This window comes from Sapajus apella, unplaced genomic scaffold, assembly GCF_009761245.1.
Source record: "Sapajus apella isolate SASKATOON/1434 unplaced genomic scaffold, GSC_monkey_1.0 scaffold127, whole genome shotgun sequence".
In the NCBI taxonomy this organism is placed as follows: Eukaryota; Metazoa; Chordata; class Mammalia; order Primates; family Cebidae; genus Sapajus; species Sapajus apella.
In genome coordinates this window covers 2,525,607-2,533,660 of record NW_022437067.1, presented here as the reverse complement: position 1 = coordinate 2,533,660, position 8,054 = coordinate 2,525,607, and positions in this window count along the sequence as shown.

Genomic DNA, 8,054 nt, shown 5'->3' with positions numbered 1-8,054 from the left:
AGCAGAGGTGAACAGGAGTGGATGAGGATGGCCGCATGGTGGAAAGGCGTGTTTTCACGTCCTTGCTGATCTTATCAACTGAAGAATAACACCTTAGAGGGCATGCAGGGGTTGACCTGGTAGAGAGATCCAAGAAGGCTGATCACTAGCAGCTCGGGATTGCAGCTCCCACTGAAAGCGCAGAGAACGAGAGGACGCCGCACTTTCAGATCAATTTTTGTTGCTCACGCACCAGGAGATTCCAGCGGAGGAGCCCCACGGGTCGCCAGCATGACTCTTGTGGCCGGCGAGGCAGTTTTGCCGCTGCCTTGGAGCGGCGGTTCTTGGTGCAGAGTCAGAAAAGCACCATCAATCATAACGCCGCTGTTTTGGCCGGCGCAGTGGGTTGCTCAGATTCTAGCGCCGGGAATCAACAAGTTGGACATCCATTCAGAAACCCAGCTATAAAGACGGTAATTATAAAGACCACAGATGGATAAATCTATAACGAAGGGAAGAAACCAGCCTAAAAAGGCTGAGAATACCCAAACTCAGAATGCCTCTCCCTCTACAGGGGATCACAGTTCCTCATCAGCAACAGAACAAGGCCTGATGGAGAAAGACTGTGTTCCATTAGCAGAAGCAGGCTCTAAAAAGTGGATGATAAACTTCTGGGAATTAAAAGAACTTGTTCTAACCCAATGCAAAGAAACTAAGAACTTCGAAGAAAGACTTGACGAAATGTTAACAACAATACACAATTTAGAGAGGAATATAAGTGAATTAATGGAGCTGAAAAACACAACATGAGAACTTCGTGAACTATGCACAAGTTTTAACAGCCGAACTGATCAAGCAGAAGAAAAGATATCAGAGGTCGAAGACCAACTTAATGAAATAAAACAAAAAGACAAGATTAGAGAAAAAAGGATAAAAAAGAACGAGCAAAGTCTCCAAGAAATATGGGACTATGTGAAAAGACCTAATCTACGTTTGATAGGTGTACCTGAATGTGACGAAGAGAATCAATCCAAGCTGGAAAATACGCTTCAGGATATTATTCAGGAAAACTTTCCCAACCTAGCAAGGCAGGACAATATTCAACTCCAGGAAATACAGAGAACACCACAAAGATATTCCTCAAGAAGACCAACCCCAAGGCACATAATCGCCAGATTCACCAAGGTTGAAATGAAAGAGAAAATACTGAGGGCAGCCAGAGAGAAAGGTCAGGTTACCCATAAAGGGAAGCCTATCAGACTCACAGCAGATCTCTCAGCAGAAACCCTACAAGCCAGAAGAGAGTGGGGGCCAATATTCAACATCCTTAAAGAAAAGAACTTTCAACCCAGAATTTTACATCCAGCCAAACTAAGCTTCATAAGCGAAGGAAAAATAAAATATTTTGTGAACAAGCAAGCACTCAGAGATTTCATCACCACCAGGCCTGCTTTACGAGAGCTTCTGAAAGAACCACTACACATAGAAAGGAACAACCAGTATCAGCCTTTCTAAAAAATACCAAAAAATAAAGAACATCAACATAATTAAGAACTTGTATCAACTAATGGGCAAAACAGCCGGCTAACATTAATCAGCAATATCAAACTCACATATATTGTTATTAATTCAACTAAATCCCCCAATCCAAAGACACAGACAGGCAAGAAAAGCCAAGACCCATTGGTATGCTGCATCCAGACCCATCTCATATGCAAGGATACACAAAGACTCAAAACAAAGGGATGGAGAAAAATTTACCAACCAAATGGAGAGCAAAAATAATAAATAAATAGAAAGCAGGAGTTGCAATTTTTGCTGATAAAATAGACTTTAAAGCAACAAAGATCAAAAGAGGCAAAGAAGGATATTACATAATGATAAAAGGATCAATATAACAAGAAGAGCTAAAGATCCTAAATATATACGCACCCAATACAGGAATACCCAGATATATAAGACTTATAAAGAGACTTAGACTCCCACACAATAATAGTGGGAGACTTCAACATCAACATTAGACAGATCAATGAGACAGAAAGTTAACACCGATATCCAGGACTTGAACTCAGATCCGGAACAAGTAGACTTAATTAACATTTATAGAACTCTCCACTTTAAATACACAAAATACACACTCTTATCAGTACCACATCACACCTCTTTACAGGTTTAAATGAAATATTGGTTGGCTGCTTGTTAATTATTTTCTTCTCTCATTTTTTTTTCATGTCTCTATTACTACACCCAATTACAGGCATACCCATCTTTAGACTGCATTCTAGCCCGGGCAATAAAGCAACACCCCTGTTCTCTCTCCCTCTTCCTCTTCCTCTTTCTTCTTCTCCTTCATTTTTTCTTTCTTTTTTTTTTATTCTTTCTCTTTCTTCCTTTCTCTCTTTCTTAAAATAAATAAATAAATAAATAACTTCTAAGAATTAAAAAAACAAAACGAAACAGGTAGGCCTCTAATGTCAGTGACTAATCCTCTTACATACTGCTTACATTAGAGAACTGTTGCACAAGAACTGAAAAAAAAAAAAAAAGATGAGGGTGGCGTAGAGACCGCGGGCTGCGCAGGACTCCAGAGGCGCTGACCAACTGCTTAGCACCACACTCCTCACTCTTCCTGCCACTTGAGGGCAGATGCAGCGTGTTCAATTCTGATGGCAGCCGTACTTGACACTGAGCTCTCTGGGGCTGTTTGTGTGGTGGTTTCTCTAGAGGCTTGGCTTGAGTATGGTTAAAAAAAAAAAAAAAAAAAAGGTTGACCTGGCACCGAGAGGCCTCACTGGGATAGAAAACAACAAAATGAGTGTCAAGCTCGACAAAGTGCTGACCTGACACCTGCCGCTATTACAGGAGCACCCCCAAAAGGGCGGGGACAGGGGGCTCCTTAAAGGCTACCCAGTTTAATCACTGTGCCTGCAGCATGACCAGTGTGCTTACTGTAAGGAAGTGGGACGCTGGAAGGACAAGTGCCCCAGTTAACAGAAAAACAGGGAGGTCTTACGCATGAGGCTTCAGATGAAAGTGAAGGAGGTCTGTTCAATCTAATGGAAGGGCCACTGGACTGAAGGGGACCAGGCTCAACTGCCCCCAAAGAGTCCATGGTCAGGAGGAGAGTCCCGTAACCCCCATCGAAGGAAACAACCGATATTGTTGGAGCCACTGGGGTGTCAGAACAAGTCTTCCTGTTTGCCTGGGACCTGTTTGGTGGGAGGCCATGAGGTTATACATCAGTTCTTGTACATCCCGGACTGCCCCCTTCCCCTCTCGGTGAGAGACTTGATAAGCAAACTAAAAGCTACTCCTATCACATTCGCTGATGGGGCTCCCTGCCGCTAAAACTGCCTCAGGCAGGGATTATCAGGCTCTCAGTCGCTGGGGAGGAGGAGTGGAGACTCTTCTGGACTGAACGAGGACAAGAATTAACGCTTGCTCTAGCAAAGTGATGGCCACAGGTCAGGGCAGAGGACAATGTACCAGGACTGGCAATCAACCACGCCCCTGTGCTCATTGAGGTCAGGCCTGGGCTCAACCAGTTACGCAAAAGCAGTATCCCGTTCCTCGAGAGGCCTTAGAAGGCATTCAGGTCCACCTAAAACGCTTAAAGGACTATGGAATTGTTGTTCCTTGCCAGTCTCCATGGAACACCCCCCTCTTGTCTGTCCTTAAACCAGGGACTAAAGACTACAGGCCAGTGCAGGACTTGCATTTGGTTAATCAGGCCACAGTGACTTTGCACCCACCTGCACCCAACCCGTACACGCTGTTGGGAGTATTGCCAGTGGAGAATAGATGGTTCATCTGCTTGGACTTAAAGAAGTTTCCAAGGGATGGCCCCACGTTTAAGGGCCCTGGCAGCAATGGCTCTGCTAGCACAAGAGGCTGATGAGCTGCCTCTGGGGCAAAATTTTAATATCAAAGCACCCCACGCAGTAGTGACTCTAATGAATACCAAAGGACATCATTGGTTGACAAACGGTAGGCTAACCAAATACCAGAGCCTGCTCTGTGAGAATCCCCGCATCACCATTGAGGTCTGCAACACCTTAAAGCTGCCACTTTGCTCCCAGTGTTGGAGGGCCAGCCATGGACGGCAGTAGACTGGGCGTTGCGTGCGGACGGAGGCAGTTCTGTTAATCCACGAGGAGAAAGGTGTGCAGGCTGTGCGGGCTGTGCAGCAGTAACTCTGGACACTAACTGAGACCATGCCACTGCCTCAGGGCGCTTCGGCTCAGAAGCCTGAACCTATTGCTCTGACCTGGGCCCTAGAACTGAGTGGAGGTAAGACATTTATACTGATATTTATACTGATTCCCGGTATGCCTCTCTAACTCTTCAAGTACATGGGGTGCTGTACAAGGAAAAAGGACTGTTAAATTCAGGACAGAAAGGACTTTTTCCAAGCAGAAGGCGGAGTGGATGAACAGCTTAGGGAAAACGTGTCAGGAAACAGAATTAAAGTGGGTGCAGGTACTTCCCTTGGTGTTATTCAAAACTAGATGTACTCCCGATACCCCCCACGAAGTCTTATATCACAGGCCCCCTCCCACACTACGGGCACTCCCGGGAACTCCTCGGGAGTGGAGAGAGATTGAGCTAGATGACAAGCTCTAGGAAAAATCGCTCAGGATATTTCAGCCTAGGTAAATGAAAGATGCCCTGTAAGCTTATTCTACCCAGTTCACCCTTTCTCACCAGGTGATCGTGTGTGGATAAAGGACTGGAATGCCGTCCCTCTGAAGCCATGGTGGAAAGGACCCCAGACTGTGATCCTGAGCACCCCCACAGCCGTCAAGGTAGAGGGAATCCCAGCCTGGATCCCCCACAGCCGCATGAAACCAGCAGCAGCTGAAACTTGGGAAGCTAGACCAGACCCAGACACGACTGCAGAGTCACCTTGAGAAGGACCACAAGCCCTGCTCCAGCCACACCCCGGAAGCTGGCTGGTCCACACATGGCCAAAGCATGAGGAAACTCATCGTGGGACTTCTTCTTCTTAAAATTTGAACTTTCTTTTTAAGGAAAGAACTTTGTATGTAAGGAGTAAGACATGTTTTGGTAGGAAAACTACAGGATGTGTTTTTTAATAAGAAAGAAAGTAATCGTGGCTGGGTGTGGTGGCTCATGCCTATGATCCTAGCATGTTGGGAGGCTCAGGAAGGAGGACTGCTTGAGTCCAGGGGTTCAATTCCAGCCTGGACAATACAGTGAGACCCTGTGTCTATTTAAAATTTTTAAAAAAAGTTAAAAAGGTAATTTTGTCTTGAGACTCTGTCTCAAAAACAAAACAAACCAGAAAAATGTCCCGTGCCTCATGTTGTGTTTGTTAGGTCTTTGATTACTTAAGAAACGGACTTTTCTCTGTTTTTATTCTTTGTTTTTTGAGACGGGGTCTCACTGTGTTGTTCAGGCTGGAGTATGGTGGCACGATCTCAGCTCACTGCAGCATGAACCTCCCTGGGCTCCTGGGATCCTCCCACCTCAGCTCCATGAGTAGCTGAGACTATGGGCATGTGCCACCACACTTGGCTAATTCTTGTATTCTTAGTAGAGATGGGGTTTTGCCATGTTGCCCAGGCTGGTCTTGCGCTCCTGGGCTCAAGCGATATGCTAGCGTCAGCCTCTCAGAGTGCTAGGATTACAGGCATGGGCCACCGCATGTGGCCAGATCTAAGATGATTTTAAACTATGTAACTTTCTGCATTTCTCTTTGAATATTTCATTGTCACTTTGATTAAATGAGAATTAAGTATTATTCCATAATGATCTGGGATTCTATTTAATCAAGTGCATTAAGCCTTTTGACATTTTGACAACTTTCCAAAATCACACTCTAAATTAAGTCTTTTTTGATGCTGAATTAATGTTTGGGATTTCCCAGATGGACCCCTGGAATATCTAAAAAGAATTTATTTTCTCTCCTCATAAAAAGACAGATCGGCCTTCCGGCCGGAACCGTCCTCTTCCAGTAATTTGCCAAAATGACGAACACGAAGGGAAAGAGGAGAGACCCCCGGTGCACGTTCTCGAGGCCCCCGGTGCACGTTCTCGAGGCCCCCGGTGCACGTTCTCAAGGCCTTTTAGAAAACACGGAGTTGCTCCTTTGGCCACGTATATGCGAATCTGTAAGAAAGGTGATATTGTAGACGTAAGGGAATGGGTGCTGTTCACAAAGGAAGCCCCACGAGTGTGGCCATGTAGACCTGGGACAGGCTACAGTGTCGCCCAGCATGCTGCTGGCAACATGTTTACAACATGTAAACAAGTGAAGGGCAAGATTCTCACCAAGAGAATGAATGTGCGTATTGAGCATTCAGCAGGCTAAGAGCCGAGACAGCTTCCTGAAACACAGGAAGGAAAATGATCAGAAAAAGGAGAACCCGAAGGGAAAGGAACCTGCGTTCCACGGAAGTGCCAGGCTGCTCCACCCAGAGAGGCGCACTGCATGGGAGCCAGCGGGAAGGAGCCTGAGCTGCTAGGCCCTCTTCCCTATGAGTTCCTGGCCTAATCGATGTCATTTCATAAATAATATCATAAATAAAAGACCTCTGGGCTATAAAAAAGAGAGAGAGATTATTCTGCCAACATTAAGGGGAAATTTTTTTAAAATAAAGTAAAAAGATATTAAATAAATTGGGCTTATTTGATAAACTAAGTTTGCACTAGAAGCACTGGGAAGTATGAGGTGATGATTAACCTTCCTGAGTTATATTTGCATAAATATTAATATGAGTTCCAGAAACTGTATGAAGTTCCTAGAAATCGATGCATTCTGTGTCAGTTGTAATTCTAGTTATTATCTGAAAGTATAGTCACGGAAATAACCAAGTTTCCTCATCAGTTGCATTGTAATGATCTCATCGCATTTACCCAAACTCTTTAAGCCTTTTTGCCAGCCACAGCTAATTGTCTGGCCCTGATGCTTTCCTGAAAGCTTCTGCAAGCAACTGGAATCCTAAAGTGTGTTGTCAAGGCTTCACGGGGCGGACGCTGACCAGTAGAGGTTTCTGGTAACATTCAGATCATACCACTGGGTGGCAAGCATTTCCAGAACGTAAATGAAGAAACGACTTGTACTTACAGCATTCTGGTAAATTACGCTTTTGTAAGCACAATTGAAACGATTACTTTTCTCCCTATCTGATCTCTCCGGAATTTGGAAACTATTCATCTTTTTATTTTTATGGCAATAGAGTTTTTGCTTAAGTTCAATATGAATCTGCTGCCTTGTCATAGGAACAATTGGAAATACCGGTTAGCTTGCCAAGGGTTTGGCTGGAATATCATATTTGAGAGTGATGTGTGTAAAATCAGATGTGAGTAGCTGTAAGGAACTAAGTTTCACTTTACGGAGCCAGTGCAACCCCTTGAAGGAAAGAAAGGCTGCTATGGTCCCTGGGTTAAAGGGCTTCTGTGGCCTTACAGTATTTCTCAAGAATATGTTGGGAACCTTGAGAAAGAGGAATTCACCCGAATCTGCAGGTAAAGTCTGAAGTCAAGTTCTTTTTTTTTTTTTTTTTTCTTTTTTTTTAAAGATGGGGCTTCACCATGTTGGTCAGGCTGGTCTTGAACTCCTGACCTCAGGTGACCGCCTGCCTTGGCCTCCAAAGTGCTTGGATTACAGGCATGAGCCACCGCACCCAGCGATGTCGAGTTCTTGACTTCTAGCCTCAAGAGGCTTTTGAAAGTCTAACCTGAGATTTCTTATTAAAAGTTTCAGCAAAGCTGACCTAAAGAAAGCCTAGATAGTCACTTACTGTGGGAAGTTGAAAAGTTCCTCTTCAAAGTTTTCTTTCTTGTTAAAGAATATATCATAAGTGTGCTAATAACTTTGTGAAGCCCTGTCCTATGTCGCTGTTAGACATGCCATACTTACAGACACGTAGTACATTCTGTGTCCTTGTACTTTAACCAAGATACCTGTGCTGGACGTGCTCACAGGCATGTCCCAGCTTTCCATTAATTTTATCTGTTTTGAAAAGTTTTCAGTTGTTAGCCAATTGAGTTTTAGTTTAAACTGTAAGGTCTGGCTCCAGCCAACAGAGATCAGACACAGCAGTAAGGAT